The following is a 22,052-nucleotide window of genomic DNA, read 5'->3' as shown; positions in this document are numbered from 1 at the left end:
GCCACAACTACTGAGCCTGCGAGCCACAACTACTGAGCCCATGAGCCACAACTACTGAAGCCCACATGCCTAGAGCCCGTGCTCTGCAACAAGAGAAGCCACCACAATAAGCAGCCTGTGCACCACAACAAAGAGTAGCCTCTGCTCACCACAACTAGAGAAAGCCTGCGCGCAGCAACAAAGACCCAACATAGCCAAAAATAATAAATAAATAAGGAAAGAAAGAAAGAAAAGAAAGAGAGAGAGAGAAAGACAGAGAGAGAAAGAGAAAAAAAGAAGAAAGGGAAGAAAGGGAAGGAAGGAAGAGAAAGAAAGAATGAATGAATGAAAGAGAGAGAGAGAAAGAAAGAAAGAAAGAAAGAAAGAAAGAGAAAGAAAGAAAGAAAGAAAGAAAGAAAGAAAGAAAGAAAGAAAGAAAGAAAGAAAGAAAGAAAGAAAGAAAGAAAGAAAGAAAGAAAAAGAAAGAAAAGACATACTGGGAGAAAATATCTACAAATCACATACTGACAAAGGACATGTTTCCAGCATATACAAAGAAACTTTTAAGGTTGAATAAGAAAACCTAATTTTTTTTTAATGAGCAAAATGAGAGAGGGAAATGGTGAGGAGAGAGGGCAGGAGTGAGAGTGAGAGCAAAACTGACAGGAAGGATAGGTTTCAGGATAGAATATGATTACCATTCCCAAAAAGCCTACTGCTTTTTTTCTGTTTATATATTGGTAAATTATAAAATTATAGATATCCATATAGTGTATTTTTATTTAAGAAAAAAACTAAAAGGCCATCAGTGTGTATAAAAGTGTGGTTACTGTAGTATTTTTCTTGTAGACAAGAAACTGGTATTAATTTGAATACTTTTGAGTAAGAAATGGTCGAGCAAATTATAGCACATATTTCTTATGGAATGAAAACCAGCTGGAACAAGTTAGATTTAAATGTACTGACCTGGAACACTGACTATAATACAGTGATAAGTTAAAAACTAAAAGCAAGTTGCAGAGTAATAATTTTAGTCTAGTTAGGTTTATATGTAAAACATTTCAAAATTATAGAAAAAAATGCATTTCTGTTACTAGAAGCATAGGGGAAAAACCTGCAGCATATGTGTCAATTTGTTAACACCAGTTATTTTAAAAGATTTAGGTTTGGAGCAAAAAGGGAGCATTTATCCTATTTTATTTCCTTTATACACTTCTGTATCGTCTGAACTTTGCTTTGAAATTAAAAATTAAACCTTGATATTCTATTTTTTAGTTCCTAATGAAATAAAAAAAAAAAATGGGCAAAAGATCTATTCGTAGTTACCAACTGCCAATACCTGGAAACAACCAAGATGTTACAATCATGCTACAAACACCATTCTGTGATCAAACAGAAAAAGCCATTAATCTATGCAACAACATGGATAAATCATGGATAAATCCTAAATGCATTATGCCAAGTGAAAGAATCCAGTCTGAGAAGGCTACATCCTGTATGATTCATTTATATGACTTTCTAGAAAAGACAGAAAACAGATCAGTTTTTGTAAGTGGTCTGGAAAGGGCAGAGGAGTGGCTAGGTAAAGCACAATTTTTTAGAGCCATTAAACTATTTTGTCTTGCACTACAGTGATGGATACATGATGTTATCCACTTGTCAAAACCCACGGAACTTCATAGCACAAGGAATCAATGTAATATTTTAAAATGAAAATTAAAACAAAACTCAACTAAGAGGGTGGAGGGGGGGAATTCCAGCATGGAATGCAGACTATGACAAAAAAACTTAATTGTATTACAAATGTATGACATAACCCCACTGGAGGGGATGGGGAGAAACGGCTCTAAGTATCTTTGGAAATGACTGGAGACTGCAGGACAAAACAAAAGGAACTGTATATGAACACTATACTGTAGTTGGTAATGTTGTTTCTCGAGGTACTGGTTAACAATTCTGATACTGCTGTACTTGTACACTGCGACTGATAAAATAAGTAAAAAGATGGGGAATGGTAGAAGCTAGATTTCTCACTGTTGGAATGGGAGTTTACAGATAAGTAAGGGGAAGAGGCTAAAATGAACCATGTAGTTCTGAACTAGAGTCTGAGACATCAGTGGGAACTCCTGTTTAGCTTAAGTTAGGAACTGATGAGTAATAGTAGAAATAATACAGATGTGTATACATACACAGGTTAATATACATACATTTACTTTCTAACACTGACAGGGCCTAAAGGCAGTGACACCCCAGTTGCAATGATGAGCAGATTAGATCAATGCCTGGTTTCTAATACCATTCTACAATAAAAGGATCTGGGGATCCTTGTTGAAATGGCTGATTTTATATAAAAAAGAATGAAATAATGCCCTTTGCAGCAACATCGATGGACCTAGAGATTATCATATTAAGTGAAGTTAAGTCAGAAAGAGAAAGACAAATTACCACATGATATCACTTACATGTGCAATCTAAAATATGACACAAATGAACTTATTTACAAAACAGAAACAGACTCACAGACATAGTGAACAGACTTGTGGTTGCCAAGGGGAAGGGGAGTGCGGGAGGGATGGATTGGGAGTTTGGGATTAGCAGATGCAAACTATTATATATAGAATGGATAAACAGCAAGGTCCTACTATATAGCACAGGGAACTATATTCAGTATCTTGTAATAAATCATAATGGAAAAGAAAAAAATAAACAACAACAAAAACAAACAAAAAGAAATGGCTGATTTTAGGGGTGGAGCAAGGAATATACAAGATGATCCTGGAGCATCCTACAGTGCCAGAAAGTAGGAAAGTGCTCAAAACACAAACTGCTGGGACTATGCCAACGTTCTTTCAGCCAACTGGAAGAACTCCCAATGGCAAATGCTGGAACAATTTGAGCAACAAAATAAATAATACAGTTTTCAGTTATAACTGTCTGGTAAGAGAAAACTTTGACATCCTCAATAATAATAAAATTAGGTCATCTTTGATATTTTTCCAACTTTCAATCATGTAAAATTGTGTCTTTGTGCAAATATATTTTTTTCAAAGTCAGAAGACAGAACATACAAGGAACATAACTGAAAAAAGACCGATAAACTGGAATATGTTTAGAGGGGAAGAGGCCAGGATAGTTAGGGACTCACATGAACAACAGTCCAATTCAATATAATAAATATTTGAGCTGCTACTAGATGCCAAGAACTATGAGAGTAATGGGGAATATAAGGATAAATAAATAGGCCCTGACCTTTAAAAACATAATTGTCTGGTAGAAAGGATGAAAACATATACTCAGGGAGTAATGAAGTGTGGAAAAGGAGTCAGAGTTGTTCACTATGACCTGAGGGATAGGCTTAGGAAGGAAGGGTGGATATTGTACCAGGCTCCCTTGGTCTCAATGTCTAGCACAAAGTGAATGATTGCTATATGTTAAAATCTCTTCCCCAAATGCCCACAGGACAAGATTCACTCTGCTGAAACCAATAAATTTCACCGCTTACGTGACAAAAGGATATTACTTCTAGTCTATATTGTTATAGTCACCTAGAAAAGTTAGTTTTAAAAAAGTATAAAATTTAAGTCCAAAATTTAATATAAAGAAAAATAGTTCAATTTTATTTCCATCTTCACCAATGTGAGGAATTTTGAAGTTTGATTTGTCTATCTAGGAGGTCTACCACTGATCCAAGTAATAATTAGACAACAAGACTTTGAAAGGTACAAGCTAAAAGCACAATTATTCTACAATCTTTTTATAGCAATTTAGACCATTAATGGCATTCACACTTTAAAAATACACAAATAATCAGAACTGTGTTTTCCCTGTTTTGAAATATCTAATCATTTGCATAAGACAGAAGAGAAGAAAATTATCTAAATGAGAATACTTTTCCCATGTGCACCAGGAACCACACACAAATAGTCACAGAGAGAAGAAAACCTCCCCTGTGGTCCTGCTTATCATCTTTGTTTTCAATGAGCTTTTGCTCAAAGGAAAGAAAACAGTGAACTAGAGTCAGTTGATTCTTTACAGCCTTTTACTGACAAAATTAGGCAGGCTAAATTAGATGCATGGTAGGACCTGTGCAAAACAGACTTATAGAATGGAGGAAATGTGGAGATTACAGGGGCTGAGAAAATGAACTCAGCTATGGGGAAGAAAGGAAGACATAGCAGTCCAATAATAGCATTCACCAGGACATGATAAAGTAAGCTTGTTCAGATAAGCCACCAATATAAAGTACAGAAACATAAGAAGTGTTCAAGAAATGACAGCAATGATGACAATGAATATTATAAAGCATCCATGTCAGGATGATCAACATCTGGGAAGAACCTAGCCTGCAGGAGAATTCAGATGGAGGAGCTGGGAAAGACAGGGGCTAGCATTAGCTGCAGTACATTATATCAGGGACATATTAAAATATTAAAAATTGATTTAACACTTCTATTAAGGAAGTCAAATACAAAAACTGTACACATACTTTGTAAAAATAAATAGGCAGAGAAAAAGGACTTGAAAGAAATTGACCAAAAATGGGAGTGTGATTGTTTTCTTCCTTTACACATTTCTATATTTTCCATTATTACTTATATTATTTCTTATTTTGTTATCACTCAGATTATTAAAACAAACTTAAAAAGTTAGTATGCTCACGCTTTTCCCTAAAGACACATGATGGGCCAGATATCTATAGATGTGCAAGGGAAGTTGAAATCTGTTATGGTTTATAAAAAGGGTGGATAAAAGATTTCAACCTTGGAATAGGAATAAGCCCATCCATTCACAAAACAGGTTCAAAAAAGATAATGTATACATATTCAATTCAAATAGAGTTAAAGCACTCACGGGAAAGCTATCATTTGATATGACCATTATGAATAGCATTCACTATAGATTAGGAAAGAGAAAGGCAAATTAGATTAGTAAACTAATGGAATATTAACAGTGGTGGGATGCTAAGTGTTTTTTTCTGTTTGGCCTATTGGTATTTTCTAAATTTTTAAACATTTAATTTTAAAAATTTTCTCCTTTTATAGAAATAAATTTGTCTTCAAAAGATTCTATAGTTGCACTGGTTACAATTATGTACACTTCTGGGTATTTACTTTCATACTACAATTTAAAACCCATTCCTACCGTTGTTTTTAAAATCCAATATAAACTTAATCTGTGGCTTGAGTCATTTATATATAATTTCTCATAGAGTATAAAGACATTGAGAATGAAAACAAAAATACTGTATATTTCAAAACAGGGATATTTAATAGTCAAATATATTTGCACATTAGCAACAGATAAAACAAAATTGCTAGAGAGTTTGAAGTAATACACAAAAGGCAAGATGGAATTTAAAAACTGAGCCATTTTCTTTGGAACACAAAAAACTTAAATTTGAATGTCTATTACTCAACCCTAAACATATTTTTATTCAGATATCTCCCCTGCCCCTACAATTCTGAGCAAGAATTCCAGCATATGATTTTTATTTTCCCACATTACTCCAAACCCTCCCAGCTCCACTCTTGATGGGAAGTTGAAATCTGTTATGGTTTATAAAAAGGGTGGATAAAAGATTTCGACCTTAGAATAGGAATAAGCCCATCCATTCACAAAACAGGTTCTCTAGCAAATAAAGTAAAAACTAAAAACGCTGAAGGATTGGCTGAAAAGGTTTGAAAAGATGAGATCTTAAGCGTTAGTATGTAACTGACTAGATAAACCTTCCTTCAGAGATTCCCCCAACAGAACCCTCCTGGGGGTGGGAGAATGGGCAGTGGGGAGTAACGGGGACAGAATTAAGGATGGAAAGGAGCAGAGAAGTGGATTTTGTTGGTAGATTGGGTTTCTGAATTTATCCTGCAGAATAATTTAATAAATAGATTCTTGTAGTCCCTATTCTAGCAATAAAACATCTGCTTACAAAGAACGGGAATCATGTGAATAAAAAAGCATATTTATTTGCCATGTAATACTAGATTAAAAAATACAAGCTGTGAAATAGAATGCAGAGTATGATCTCATTTTTATCAAAGAAATATATAAATAAAATAGGTACACAGAGAAAGACCAGAAGAATATATATCAAAATATTAACAGGGTGTATTTTATTTTATTTTCTGATTATTAATATTTTCTAAGTTTGATACCAAATATATATTACCTTTATACCTTTATTTTCTTCCTAGAAAACATTATTTTTAAAAGTCAATATATATTATATGAAAACTTCTTGGGAAACGGTATTGTGAATAGAATAAAATAAAAACACAGTCACAGAGAGTAGCACTGACATATATACACTACCAAATGTAAAACAGGTAACTAGTGGGAAGCTGCTGCATAGCACAGGGAGATCAGCTTGATGCTCTGTGACCACCTGAGGGGTGAGATAGGGAGGGTGGGAGGGAGGCTCAAGAGGCAGGGGATATGGGGATATATGTATACATATAGCTGATTGACTCTGTTGTACAGCAGAAACTTAAAACAACATTGTAAAGCAATTATACTCAATAAAGATGTAAAAAAAAAATCCACAGTCACAACACTAAATTAAACTACTGGGCTATTTAATTCCTAGAACAGAAGATATTTTAAAATGGAGAAAATATATATTCTCTAGAACATTTTCCACCTAGAGCTGAATTAGTCTTTATAAAGCTATAAAAGTAACATAATCAAGATTGACTTTGCAAAGGCATGTTTCTAAATGAGAAAATGTTTCCATGAGTAGCTAAGATCACTTGGCCCTTCTTAAACTTACAGAAATTTGTCACTGAATCCATAATAACAGATCCATTTAAACTACTATAATGTCTAGCACATAGTAAGTATTCAAATTTTTTTGATGAAATAAAGTCCCGAGTTCATTTATGCAGCCAGACAACCTTGCTTTTGAAGGGGAGAGTGCCACAAATTATTAGATCAAGTGTGCAGAAGAAATGGTGCTGCTTGAACTGTAGTGAATAGAAATGACTCAGAGATCAAAAAGGCATGCCTTTGTTTCCCTCAAATACTATTTGTGGGCTTTCTCCAAACCATTCTCCACCTGCAATGGTCAACTCCTTGTGTTATAAACACAGCAGCATCCAGACAGGAAAGTATGATCCAAAGACTGATACTTATTCACACCCAAGAGAAAGAGCAAAGAGAGGAAGTATTCTTTCATAGCAGCTAGAATGAGGCTGGGTGATGATCTTGAGGTAGAACCTACTACTCAAAAAGTTATGGATTAAAATCATAAAGGTTTATTACCCAAGAGAACGAATGTTAGGTTTTAAACCAAGACAAAAAAAGCATGTCCAAATACTTAACTACATAGCCCAGAAAACATGATCAATAACAAACTGAGAAAATGCTAAAGCTGAATCCCTATTAATATTCTTAAGTTATTTTTTTCAGGCAAGTGTATGTAGATAGGGAGTTTCAAATTTTCATCATTGTAACTAGCCACTTGCAAAATTCAGTTTTTTTAAAAATCCAATTTGCTCAATTTACTGTGATCAGATTGATCACTGATAAACTAGAAAAATAAAGATATGTAACTTCTAAATTATATCTAAAATTACTGGACTTACATCTAAAGTTTCTTAGACACCTGTTTTATAATGGTCAGTCCATACTCACTGTGTGTTAAAATTCCCATGGGCTTAAGAATCAATAAATTTTACAGAAACCATAGAGGAAGATGTTTTTTGGACACAATTTTCTACCAAGCTAGGTACCCATGTTAATTTCTATTAAAGGGAATAATTTCCAAGAAAAATATTATAACTTATTTAAAGTCAAGGTAAAGAACTATCAACATTGACAGTTCTATGGAACCACTGTAAATCACATCTCTTGCATCAATTGTAAAAATTACAGTATTTCAGATCTCCGTAATCTTTAACTGTGATCATTTATTTTCCTTAAGTTCTCCATTTTCTGACACACAATCTACGTTCACAATCTTAACTGAGACTTTTTAGAGAATTTTCTAACCAATATTTGTTACAAATTAAACTCAGTGAGGAACACAGTTCCTTATCATGTTAACACTGAGACACTTTATAGTCTTATTGTCCTGGCATTTATCACAATCTGTAATTACCTTGTTTTATTCATTTATTGTCCTTTTCTTATATAATTTTTGTAAGATAAGGGACGTTGTTTGTCTTCTTCACTGGTATATCCCCTACATTTAGATGCCTGGCACTAATAAGTGTTCATAAATGTTTACCGAATTAACAAATGGATGATTTTGGTCATAGCAAAATGTGATAAAGAGCTAGATAGTCTATGCCCTTAGATTTCTCAAAGAAAAATTTAAAAGGTGGTTCACTATTATTTTTATGGATTTTGTTTATGCCACACACAGAAGATCCCCCAAAAAACCCTCTGCATCTCTTTTGGAAATGAAAATAACCTCAAATATTATACAGCAGGATTGGAACTCACAAATTTGCTCTAAAAAGAGTGAAGGAGAAAGAGAACTAATAGTAGAAAAAGAGTTGTGCTTAGTACTCTGGTGGCTTTATAAATGCTGTCTCAGATAAAACCCTGGTGGCACTGTCCCCATCTTAAAGATGAGCTAAGTGAGAAAAACAGAGGAAGTCAATGGCCCAAGGTTAAAGTGTTGGAATTGGGATTGGAACATGAAGTTTTCCTTAAACCAAAACCCACTTTATTTTCTCTATCCCATACTGCCTCCACAAGAGCCAGAAAACTAAAACCTTTTCAGCAACAAAGTGCATTAAATGATAATAATTGCAAAGAAATGTTTTGATTATTCAACTTATATTTTTTAGAACAGGAAATCTATAAGCAAACTAAGTAATTAAACATATATTTTGGTGAGGTTGAAGTGATATGGGAAAGAACAGATAAAGTTACTAGAGAAGAAATATTTCAGTGTATACATTTTCATTCCCACTATACCATTTATTTTAGAACTAAAGAAAAACCTTCAGATTTTGAGGAATTTGGAAGAAGAATGAGACATGCTTTCAAGAAAACTGTGATTTAAAGTTTATCTTCAGCATAATTTTCTGATTTCCAATAGGAATTGTGAAGTTCAAGCCTATCTCTTGGAAGAATTTTCTAAATTTTGTGAACTTGAACAATCTATGATTGTTCAATGATTAACAAGAGGGAGATCATTAATTAACAGTAGAACAATACAACGGAACATGAACATTGTTAGACTGGTAGCATTATGAGTGAATTGTGGCTTTTAAACTTTTTTTCATGGTGTTTTAAAGTTTAATATTAACTTTAAAAGAAATGCCTTGAGCCTGGTTTTTCAGGAGGGTCAGAATAGCAGTGAAGGAAGCTCTACAAAAAAAGGAAGGAAGCAAGGGAGGGAGGAAGGAAGGAAAGGAAAGAAAGAAGGAAGGGAGGGAGGGAGGGAGGTAAGGAAGGAAGGGAGGGAGGAGGAAAGAAAGAAGGAAGAAGGGAAGGAAGGAAGGAAGGAAGGAAGGAAGCGAGGGGGGGGGAAGGGAGAGAAAGAAAAAAAAAGCAAAATTGTCAGCACTTTCTCAAACAGAGCTGTGCAACGTGCTGTCTCATAAACTTTGGCTTCTCCCAACAAAGGACTTCCTCCCAAAGCTTGGTTGGTCACCTATCTGGAAGAGGAGATGGAATCTCTGCTCTGGAAGGGGAATTTTGAATCCCTAGGGTACAATCCCATGAGGACATGGGGACTGGGTGGGAAATTAGACTAGAGTAGTTGTTCTCCAAATGGTCCCTGGATCACCAAAATGGAATCACCTAGTAAAGTTATTAAAATGCAGATTCCCGGTCCCGGTCCCAGATACTGAATTCACATTTCTGGAGTGGAGGGTACTGGGAATCTTCATTTTTAAAAAGTCACAAAGTAGAATTCTTGGTTGTGACATAATTGGACCACAGGCTGAGAGGCAACATGTTGTGCAGGCGGGTTTGGAGCCATAGAGACTTGGGTTTAAATTCCAGTTCTTCCATTTAATAGCTCTGACTGCAGCACATCGCCCAAACGCTTTGACTCTCAATTTTCTCATTATAGAAAGTGGAATGACAGTTTGTTTTGGAGACCAAGTAAAATTATGTGTGTGTACATGTATGGTGTCACAAAACTTTTCTAATAGTTAGATGACCTCTCAGGTTCTTCCAACTCTGTCTATAAATGCTAGTTTGTTTTAATCCTTTAATATATACAAGTATCACAGGAACGTCTGTTTACCTCTTCCCTTAAAGCAGTGAGGTTGAAGCCTTTTCTCACCTTTTTCTCATTTCCCCACTCTCTCCCCCAGAAGCCTTTCTAGGCATTTTCTCTTCTAATTCCCCCAGCCCCTATTAACATTTTAACGCCACATGTACATCTGCTTATATTCTGTGGCCCTTTGCAAAGCCACAAGCCATTGTATTTTCTAAGACCTTTCTGACCCCCAGGTATATGAGCACTATTACCCATGTTGAGAATGCCCATCCCAGAGAGACGTGACTTGGTCAAGGTCACACCACAAATCAGGAAGAGAATCTGGTCTACATAGGTCACAAACTGATGGTCTGGAATCGGCCCGTCAACAACTTGTTTGGTTCCCCCCGTGTTTACTTATTTACTTTTAATTAGTTACTAACATTTAAAAATCAGGAGCTTCTACAGGAGAATGGCGACATTCAGCTTCTCGAGATCCAGGTCGGGTCCTGGGCGGGGGCTGAGGACGGCCCCTCGCGCCCCGGCCCTGCAGCCCCGAGACCCAGGCCAGTCCCCCTCACTGAGGTGCCCTCCAGCACTCACCACGTGCTGATCCAGACGTTTAGGACGGTGTTGGAGTCGCAGGCGCAGCTACGTTAGCTGCAAGTCGCGCACCTCTTCCCCGACTCCTCATCCAGAGTCCTAGCAGCGGCTGGCGGGTCAGCTTCGCAGCTTCCCCCGCCGGCCCCGCCCCACTCGCTCCCCTCCCGCCGGCCGCAGCCTCAACCGAACCCCACAGGCCGCGCTTCGCCGGGATGTCCCAGAGGCCCCGCCGCCCCCCGCAGCAGGATAGGCAACACCACCGCCCCTCACGGCCTTGCTCTACCAGGCCGCCCGCCTAGCAGACCGCTCACCGCCGCTGGGCGCTCGGGGCTGAGTCAACTCTGCCTCTGCGGTCCCCGGCCCGCCCCCGCCTCCTCGTACCGCACCAATCGCCGCCGCGCGCTGCCGCACGTGACGCGCGCTGGCGAATGGCAGCTCGACACAGCCCATGACGCAGCTGGAAGCTCCGGGCGCTTTCAAAGCGGGCGGCGGGCTGAGGGGGCGGCGTGGCACTAGCTGGCAACAGGGCCGCGAGAGGGGTCCTGATAACGTGGGTGGTCTCGGGCTCGGTTCTGCACGGCTGCGGGTAGCCGAAGTCCGGCTCTGACTCCCTCTGCTCTCCCCGGAGGACACCGGAGTTCGGTGGGAGAAGGAAGGGAAAGGAGTACGGACGAGGGCTGACAGAGTATGGGGCTTGGCCAGCCTCTCCGCCCTGGACCTGGAGTCTGTTACCCGCCTTTTCTCCCTCTATTGTCATCCTGGTCCAGCCCCACTCTTACTGGCCGCCTGGCCTCCAGCTAGTCCCAGGATGTTCCCAAGGACACCGCAAGGGATGGGAATACTGGGATTAGAGCAAAGCCCAGCAGTCAATCTCACACTAGCTGTTAACAGATGGACTGATGGGTTCGCCTGCATCCCCAAATTCCAACATCTTAAACACATATGGCTTTTGTCTTCTCTCTCAGAAAGTGTTAAGTAGGTACCCCAGGGATCCAAACTCTACTCTATACTTACTGCTTGGCTTCTATCCCCAAATTTGGGCCAAAATTTTTGTTGGAGCTCCAGACATCACGTCTTTCATTTTATTTTACTTTATTTTGTATTAAACTGTAGTCATTGTATTCTTCACCACTACTCTTTGCAGAAAAAGAAAATAAAAAGCCAGTTTCATTTAAGAAAGTCATAGATGAAACAGTAACAATTATTAACTATATTAAAACTTGACCCTTGAAATATACATATCTTTAACATTCTATGATGATTGTCTGGAAAGGCATTTGGTCTATTAGGTTGAATGATATGATATGACATTGCCGTTTGTTCTAATCAAATACCATTTGAGTTGTGAGCTTGTAACAGAGCGGGGCAACGTACAGCCATTAGCACTTGGCCAGTTACTGGGCACCGTTATTGCGCAGCCTCGGGTGAGCTGGGGGACCCAGGAAACAGGCTGGGGGCTGTGTCCTGCAGGACTCTAGAGCCCTCTCCAAGGCCGCCCACTGGCTGCACCCAGGCCTTAAGGCAGCGGTGAACCTCTCCCCCATCCCTGCCCCTTTGGCCCCTTCTGCAACCTCTGCATCTTCAGTCTGTCTGGGTCGCAGTCTGCAGGACCTGGCCCCCGCCATCTGAGCGGCCTAAGGGCCAGGCTCCCTCAGTGATGACAGCTGGGTAGGGTCTGGGGACCTGGCCCTGAGGGAGCTGCCTCTTCAGCCAGGCCTGGGCGCTGGCGGGAGGACCCAGACTGGGTGCTGGACAAATGCTCTGGGGCAGGGTAACCGGCCCCTGCAGGCACCCGCTCCTCTTAGCCAGGACCTGGACCTCGGAGGGTGAAAGTTTTGCTTAGGGACCTTGCCCTTTTCTTGTCAGAACAGAGACTAACGTTTGTTTGGTGGAGATTTACAGAAACGTAGTTACCTGACCATGACCTGACCTCAAGAACAAAGGATCTGACACCAAGAAGTTTGCAACAACTAATCATGTCCCTCCCCCACCTTTCCTGTAAAAGGGCTTTGCTAAAAACTTTCGGGGAGTTTGGGGCTTTTAAGGTGTGAGCCACCCATTTCCTTGCATGGCCTTCCAATAAACCTTTCTCTGTTCCAAACTGTGACGTTTTGGTATTATTTGGCCTCACTGTGCATCAGGCAAACGGGAAAAAGACAAGAAAACAGACAGTTTGAATACATCATGATGCTGTGGGTGGTATGGGAACACGTGAGAAGGGCATCCAACCTGGAGGGGAGGCGAGGGAGAAAAAGGGAGTTGTCAGAGAAGAATTTCTAAAGAGCTGATAACTTAAAAAATAAAAATACAAAATAAAGAGCTAATGACTGAACAGGGTCTTGAAAATTGAACAGGAGACCACCAGCTAAGTGTAGGGAATGGTAGTACAAAAGTATGTAGATGGCAAAGAGTGTGAGTTATATGTGACTACTGGGTATGAAGAGAGAGGGATAGGAGAGCATACTGAAGAGTTAGGCAGTGCCTTATTATGATGGATCATGTATGCATGCCAAGGAGTTTGTATACTATGGCCACTAGAATCCATTCCCTCCTTGCTTTGGGGGGAGTTACATTCTTAATTTAGACACCCTCTGCTTCCCCAGCCAATGGATGGGCAGTTGACTCAAGCAAAGCCAATCAGATCATCTACCAAGAGTGAGAGGGAAAGTTGTGGGATGGGGCGTTGAGTGTTTACACATCCTCACTAGAAAGAGGGTGAGGGAGTTGCTCTTGGATCCATGAAAAGATTCCAAGTTTGGATGGAGAGCACAACTGATCATAGAGGTTATATGTATGATATTTTCTTTAGCAAACCCAATAACCTAGAGTCCCATTACTTCATTTTCACATCTCACAACTGGATATAAATACTGTATTTTATATTTGCAAATGAATCAACAGACAGAAGATTAATCTCCAAAATATACAAACAGCTCATGGAGCTCAATATCAAAAAAAGAAATAACGCAATTAAAAAATGGGCAGAATATACACACTAACAAACGTAGTAAGGTAGATAGCTAGTGGGAAGCAGCCGCATGGCACAGGGATATTGGCTCGGTGCTTTGTGACAGCCTGGAGGGGTGGGATAGGGAGGGTGGGAGGGAGGGAGACGCAAGAGGGAAGACATATGGGAACATATGTTTATGTATGACTGATTCACTTTGTTATAAAGCAGAAACTAACACACCATTGTAAAGCAATTATACCCCAATAAAGATGTTAAAAAAAAAAATGGGCAGAAGACCTAAATAGACATTTCACCAAAGAAGACATACAGATGGGCAAGAGGCGTATGAAAAGAGGCTCAACATACTAATTATTAGAGAAATGCAAATCAAAGCTACAATGAGGTATAACCACACACCGGTCGGAATGGCCATCATCAGAAAATCTACTAACAATAAAAGCTGGAGAGGGTGTGGAGAAAAAGGAAACCCCTTGCATTGTTGGTGGGAATGTAAATTGATACAGCCACTATGGAGAACAGTATGAAGGTTCCTTAAAAAACTAAAAATAGAACTACCATATGACCCAGCAATCCCACTACTGGGCATATACCCTGAGAAAACCATAATTCAAAAGGACGCATGTACCCCAATGTTCATTGCAGCACTATTTACAACAGCCAGGACATGGAAACAACCTAAACGTCCAACGTCAGATGGATGGATAAAGAAGCTGAGGTACATATATATACAATGGAATATTTCTCGTCCATAAAAAGGGACAAAATTGGGTTATTTGTAGAGATATGGATGGACCTAGAGTCTGTCATACAGAGTGAAGTAAGCCAGAAAGGGAAAAACAAATATCGTATATTAACACATATATGTGGACTCTAGAAAAACGGTACAGATGAACCTATTTGCGGGGCAGGAATACAGACATAGACATAGAGAATGGACATGTGGACACGGGGGAAGGGGAGGGTGGGAGGAATTGCGAGATTAGGATTGACATATATACACTACCACGTGTAAAATAGATAACTAGCGGGAACATGCTATAAAGGGCAGGAAGCTCAGCTCGGTGCCCTGGGACAACCTAGATGTGTGGGATGGGGGGCTGATGGGAGGGAGGTCCAAGAGGGAGGGGAATATAAGTATACATATAGCTGATTCACTTCATTGTACAGCAGAATCCAACACAACAATGTAAAGTAGTTATACTCCAATAAAAAAATACTGTATTTTAGTTACTGAAAAGATATACTTTTATATATATATATATATATATATATAGTGATCATACTTTCTAACCAAAAGTTAAATACTTCATATTTAATCAGCACTGTTATGGAAAATCTGGACTATGTGGAAATCATTTCACTATGGCAACTTGTGTGGGGTGTTCCACACAAAATTTTTTTCAGTAATGTGTGCAAAAACCCTACCCAATTTTACTCTCATTCCATGTTCACCTAACAACCTTCCTGGAGTTTCAACTCAATAATAACAAGGTTCCCCAGTGGAAAAATGATTACTCTGGCATTACACATGAATTCTTTAGGTTTCGAAATTTCTAAGAGCTTAAAACCATTGCATCCTCTTGCCCGAAACGAGACAGAACTGACTGCCTAGGAAAACTTCTACTTTCAAGACCTCTACCAGTATTATGATTTCAAGACACAGCCAGTAGCTGTGATCCAGAGATAGGAAGCCAGAATTAATAGTAGGTGCTGCTGTTGCAGCTGCTGTAATAACCTCTAGTCCCCTAGGATGGAGAAGGGATACTGGTGAACTGGACAGGAAAACCTTAACATATCCAAGACTTTGTTTCCTAGTAGAAAGAGCTGAAGGCGGAGGCAGAGAACCTATGTCTCACTTCCACCTCCAAATCTCAAAATCCTAATTTATACAAGAACATAGCTTCAAGAGAATGTGGGAAGTATAGTTATCACATCTCCAGCCAAAGGCATATGGAATGGAAATAGTGAATACCAATTCACATTATCCACCATGTAGAGATGTCATTAAATTGCCTGTTCAAGGACGGATAATCAGATCTTACTTTTGTCCTCCATCCTCCCCAGGGATACTCTGATGTGTATGAGGAAGCTAGACTGGAGTGGTGCACTTCATTTTTGATCTCTTGAAATCAAAGGTGCATGATTTTAAAAAAAATGAAAGAATGTAATTACATATAAACGCTAATTTTAAGCAGTTTTACATCTCTCACCAAATAGAACTGGCTTTCATCAAAATACTGATGAAGGAAGAAAGAATGATTGGAGAATTAGAATTAAATTCATTCCTGTGAGTCTGAGTCATTTTATCTTAGTGAATAAAGTTGTGAATTTTAAAGCAGAAGGTTTTCTGATGGTGAAAGTCAAATAGAACTCATATGCTAATATATAATTTCTCCTCTTTCACTGCCACCCTAGAGTAAAAGTTTCATCGTTCTCATGATAAAGAACAATAGTGTTGAGAACAGACAACTTTGTGGGAGGTGTGGAATAAAACCAGAGTTTTGTTCTTAAGTTCCTGGAGGCCCACTAGTTAGAGCCACTTGCAAGCAAACTCTTCTTTTCTTTTTTTTTTTTTTTTTACATCTTTATTGGAGTATATTTGCTTTACAATGGTGTGTTAGTTTCTGCTTTATAACAAAATGAATCAGTCATACATATACATATGTTCCCATATGTCTTCCTTCTTGCGTCTCTCTCCCTCCCACTCTCCCTATCCCACCCCTCCAGGCGATCACAAAGCACCGAGCTGATCTCCCTGTGCTATGCGGCTGCTTCCCACTAGCTATCTATTTTACGTTTGGTAGTGTATATATGTCCATGCCACTCTCTCACTTTGTCACAGCTTACTCTTCCCACTCCCCATATCCTCAAGTCCATTCTCTAGTAGGTCTGTGTCTTTATTCCCGTCTTACCCCTAGGTTCTTCATGACATTTTTTTTCTTGGATTCCATATATATGTGTTAGCGTATGGTATTTGGTTTTCTCCTTCTGACTTACTTCACTCTGTATGACAGACTCTAGGTCCATCCACCTCACTAAAAATAACTCAATTTCATTTCTTTTTATGGCTGAGTAATATTCCATTGTATATATGTGCCACATCTTCTTTATCCATTCATCCGATGATGGACAATTAGTTTGATTCCATCTCCTGGCTATTGTAAATAGAGCTGCAATGAACATTTTGGTACATGACTCTTTTTGAATTATGGTTTTCTCAGGGTATAAGCCCAGTAGTGGGATTGCTGGGTCATATGGTAGTTCTATTTGTAGTTTTATAAGGAACCTCCATACTGTTCTCCATAGTGGCTCTACCAATTCACATTCCCACCAGCAGTGCAAGAGTGTTCCCTTTTCTCCACACCCTCTCCAGCATTTATTGTTTCTAGATTTTTTGATGATGGCCATTCTGACTGGTGTGAGATGATATCTCACTGTAGTTTTGATTTGCATTTCTCTAATGATTAATGATGTTGAGCATTCTTTCATGTGTTTGTTGGCAATCTGTATATCTTCTTTGGAGAAATGTCTATTTAGGTCTTCTGCCCAGTTTTGGATTGGGTTGTTTGTTTTTTTGTTATTGAGCTGCATGAGCTGCTTGTAAATTTTTCAGATTAATCCTTTGTCAGTTGCTTCATTTGCAAATACTTTCTCCCATTCTGAGGGTTGTCTTTCGGTCTTGTTTATGGTTTCCTTTGCTGTGCAAAAGCTTTGAAGTTTCATTAGGTCCCTTTTGTTTATTTTTGTTTTTATTTCCATTTCTCTAGGAGGTGGGTCAAAAGGATCCTGCTGTGATTTATGTCATAGAGTGCTCTGCCTATGTTTTACTCTAAGAGTTTCATAATTTCTGGCCTTACATTTAGGTCTTTAATCCATTTTGAGCTTATTTTTGTGTATGGTATTAGGGAGTGTTCTAATCTCATATTTTTAAATGTACCTGTCCAGTTTTCCCAGCACCACTTATTGAAGAGGCTGTCCTTTCTCCACTGTACATTCCTGCCTCCTTTATCAAAGATAAGGTGACCATATGTGCGTGGGTTTTCTCTGGGCTTTCTATCTTGTTCCATTTATCTATCTTTCTGTTTTTGTGCCAGTACCATACTGTCTTGATTACTGTAGCTTTGTAGTATAGTTTGAAGTCAGGGAGCCTGATTCCTCCAGCTCCACTTTTTGTTCTCAAGATTGCTTTTGCTATTCGAGGTCTTTTGTGTTTCCATACAAATTGTGAAATTTTTTGTTCTAGTTCTGTGAAAAATGCCAGTGGTAGTTTGATAGGGATTGCATTGAATCTGTAGATTGCTTTGGGTAGTAGAGTCATTTTCACAATGTTGATTCTTCCAATCCAAGAACATGATACATCTCTCCATCTGTTTGTATCATCTTTAATTTCTTTCATCTGTGTCTTATAATTTTCTGCATACAGGTCTTTTGTCTCCTTAGGTAGGTTTATTCCTAGATATTTTATTCTTTTTGTGGCAGTGGTAAATGGGAGTGTTTTCTTGATTTCACTTTCACATTTTTCATCATTAGTGTATAGGAATGCCAGAGATTTCTGTGCACTAATTTTGTATCCTGCTACTTTACCAAATTCATTGATTAGCTCTAATAGTTTTCTGGTAGCATCTTTAGGATTCTCTATGTATAGTATCATGTCATCTGCAAACAGTGACAGCTTTACTTCTTTTCCGATTTGGATTCCTTTTATTTCCTTTTCTTCTCTGATTGCTGTGACTAAAACTTCCAAAACTATGTTGAATAAGAGTGGTGAGAGTGGGCAACCTTGTCTTGTTCCTGATCTTAGTGGAAATGCTTTCAGTTTTTCACCATTGAGGACGATGTTGGCTGTGGGTTTGTCATATATGGCCTTTATTATGTTGAGGAAAGCTCCCTCTATGCCTACTTTCTGCGGAGTTTTTAACATAAATGGGTGTTGAATTTTGTCAAAAGCTTTCACTGCATTGAGATGATCATATGGTTATTCTCCTTCAATTTTGTTAATATGGTGTATCACATTGATTGATTTGCATATATTGAAGAATCCTTGCATTCCTGGAATAAGCCCCACTTGATCATGGTGTATGATCCTTTTAATGTGCTGTTGGATTCTGTTTGCTAGTATTCTGTTCAGGATTTTTGCATCTATGTTCATCAGTGATATTGGCCTGTAGTTTTCTTTCTTTGTGACATCCTTGTCTGGTTTTGGTATCAGGGTGATGTTGGCCTTGTAGAATGAGTTTGGGAGTGTTCCTCCCTCTGCTATATTTTGGAAGCATTTGAGAAGGATAGGTGTTAGCTCTTCTCTAAATGTTTAATAGAATTCGCCTGTGAAGCCATTGGGCCTGGGCTTTTGTTTGTTGGAAGATTTTAATCACAGTTTCAAATTCAGTGCTTGTGATTGGTCTGTTCATATTTTCTATTTCTTCCTGTTTCAGTCTTGGCAGGTTGTGCATTTCTAAGAATTTGTCCATTTCATCCAGATTGTGCATTTTATTGGCATAGAGTTGCTTGTAGTAATCTCTCAAGATGTTTGGTATTTCTGCAGTGTCAGTTGTTACTTCTCCTTTTTCATTTCTAATTCTAATGATTTGAGTCTTCTCCCTTTTCTTTCTTGGTGAGTCTGGCTAATGGTTTATCAATTTTGTTTATCTTCTCAAAGAACCAGCTTTTAGTTTCATTGACCTTTGCTATCGTTTCCTTCATTTCTTTTTCATTTATTTCTGATTTGATCTTTATGATTTGTTTCCTTCTGCTAACTTTGGGGTTTTTTATGGTCTTTTTCTAATTGCTTTAGGTGCAAGGTTAGGTTGTTTATTCGAGATGTTTCCTGTTTCTTAAGGTAGGATTGTATTGCTGTATAGTTCCCTCTTAGAACTGCTTTTTCTCCATCCCATAGGTTTTGGGTCATCGTGTCTCCATTGTCATTTGTTTCTAGGTATATTTTGATTTCCTCTTTGATTTTTTCAATGATCACTTCATTATTAAGTAGTATATTATTTAGCCTCCATGTGTTTGCATTTTTTACAGATCTTTTCCTGTAATTGATATCTAGTCTCATAGCATTGTGGTCAGAAAGGATACTTGATACTATTTCAATTTTCTTAAATTTACCAAGGCTTGATTTGTGACCCAAGATATGATCTATCCTGGAGAATGTTCCATGAGCACATGAGAAAAATGCGTATTCTGTTGTCTTTGGATGGAATGTCCTATAAATATCAATTAAGTCCATCTTGTTTAATGTATCATTTAAAGCTTGTGTGTCCTTATTTATTTTCATTTTGGATGATCTGTCCATTGGTGAAAGTGGGATGTTAAATTTCCCTACTATGATTGTGTTACTGTCAATTTCCCCTTTTATGGCTGTTAGTATTTGTCTTATATATTGAGGTGCTCCTATGTTGGGTGCATAAATATTTACAATTGTTATATCTTCTTCTTGGATTGATCCCTTGATCATTATGTAGTGTCCTTCTTTGTCTCTTGTAATAGTCTTTATTTTAAAGTCTATTTTTTCTGATATGAGAATTGCTACTGCAGATTTCTTTTGGTTTCCATTTGCATGGAACGTCTTTTTCCCTCCCCTCACTTTCAGTCTGGATGTGTCCCTAGGTCTGAAGTGGGTCTCTTGTAGACAGCATATATATGGGTCTTGTTTTTGTATCCATTCAACCAGTCTGTGTGTTTTGGTGGGAGCATTTAATCCATTTACATTTAAGGTAATTATCAATATATATGTTCCTATTCCCATTTTCTTAATTGTTTTGGATTTGTAGGTCTTTTCCTTCTCTTGTGTTTCTTGCCTAGAGAAGTTCCTTTAGCATTTGTTGTAAAGCTGGTTTGGAGGTGCTGAACTCTCTCAGCTTTGCAAGCAAACTCTTTCTAACTTATTTTTGATAAGTGATGAAGTTTCTGGTGACACTTTCAAAATAATGTTTTTTCTTAAGGAATAAAAAGGTTATGGGCTTCCCTGGTGGCGCAGTAGTTGAGAGTCCGCCTGCTGATGCAGGGGATATGGGTTCGTTTCCCAGTCCGGGAAGATGCTACATGCCGTGGAGCGGCTGGGCCCGTGAGCCATGGCCGCTGAGCCTGCGCATCTGGACCCTGTGCTCCACAACGGGAGACGCCACAACAGTGAGAGGCCCACGTACCACAAAAAAAAAAAAAAAAAAAAAAAAAAGGTTACAAGTTACAGTACATTAAAATGATAGTTTTTAAAGCATTTCTGTGTATTTTAATCCTTACTCTTTCTTTTTTGCTTCCCAGATTTGAATCTCTGAAAATTAATGATTGATTAGACCTAACTAAGTAGATTGCTTTATGAATTAGAGCATTAAAAAGAAAATCCTGATATAAACATAAATCTGTAAGCCATATTTCCAAACTTCCACCAAATGCATTCTCTAGTTAATATCAAAACAGTTTATTCCATGACACCATCTCCTATTATGTTCTCCTCAATAATATACCGTAGCCACTCCTTGACCATCTCTGAATCCACCTACTGTAAGGGAGATAAATGGACAATCATTCTTGAACAGTAAGTTGTTGCTCTTACAGAAGAACTTGCCCTGTTAGTTTTGCTCAAATATTCCATTATTGGGTAGAATGAATGTTCTGGCATAGCAGTTATTCAAGTTGTGATTTTGTTTCCTTATAATCACTTGCAGTTGTGCTTGGAGTAAGCCGTAATGCAATTGTCTCAATTTAATGTTAGCTGTTTTTAGCAATGCAAAAGCTCTGATTGTGTTTTTTCATTTTATCCCTTAGTATAAGATGGGAATCCATGTTTAGTCATATACACAGATTACCTTAATGAACAAAAATGTATTACATTATCTTTATTTTTTAAAACATCTTTATTGGAATATAATTGCTTTACAATGTTGTGTTAGTTTCTGATTTATAACAAAGTGAATCAGCTATATGCACACATATATCCCCATATCCTCTCCCTCTTGCGTCTCCCTCCCACCCTCATCTCACCCCTCTAGGTGGTCGCAAACCACCGAGCTGATCTCCCTGTGCTATGCAGCTGCTTTCCACTAGCTATCTGTTTTACATTTGGTAGTGTATATACACCAGTGTTACTCTCTCACTTCGTCCCAGCTTACCCTTCCCCCTCCCCGTGTCCTCAAGTCCATTCTCAACATCTCTGTTTTTATTCCTGTCCTGCCCCTAGGTTCATCAGAACCTTTTTTTTTTTTTTTTTAGATTCCATATATATGTGTTAGCATACGGTATTTGTTTTTCTCTTTCTGACTTACTTCATTCTGTAGGACAGACTCTAGGTCCATCCACCTCACTACATATAACTCAATTTCATTTCTATTTTTTAATAGA

At 38.4% G+C, this 22,052-nt stretch overlaps 1 protein-coding gene across 2 annotated transcripts in view; it reads right to left on the bottom strand.

Annotated features, from left to right (window-relative positions):
• PTPDC1 (protein tyrosine phosphatase domain containing 1) overlaps positions 1-10,901 on the bottom strand; it is a 90,257-nt gene extending 79,356 nt beyond the window's left edge. For both annotated transcript variants that reach the window (XM_079925505.1, XM_079925506.1), the window contains exon 1: positions 10,742-10,901. The gene's annotated coding sequence lies outside the window, so the exon portion shown is untranslated. The remainder of the gene's footprint in view (positions 1-10,741) is intronic.
• Positions 10,902-22,052: the final 11,151 nt, after the last annotated feature.

Source organism: Stenella coeruleoalba, assembly GCF_951394435.1.
Source record: "Stenella coeruleoalba genome assembly, chromosome: 7".
Lineage (NCBI taxonomy): Eukaryota > Metazoa > Chordata > Mammalia > Artiodactyla > Delphinidae > Stenella > Stenella coeruleoalba.
The sequence above is the reverse complement of the archived record's forward strand: the minus strand, read 5'-3'. Positions and strand labels throughout refer to the sequence as shown.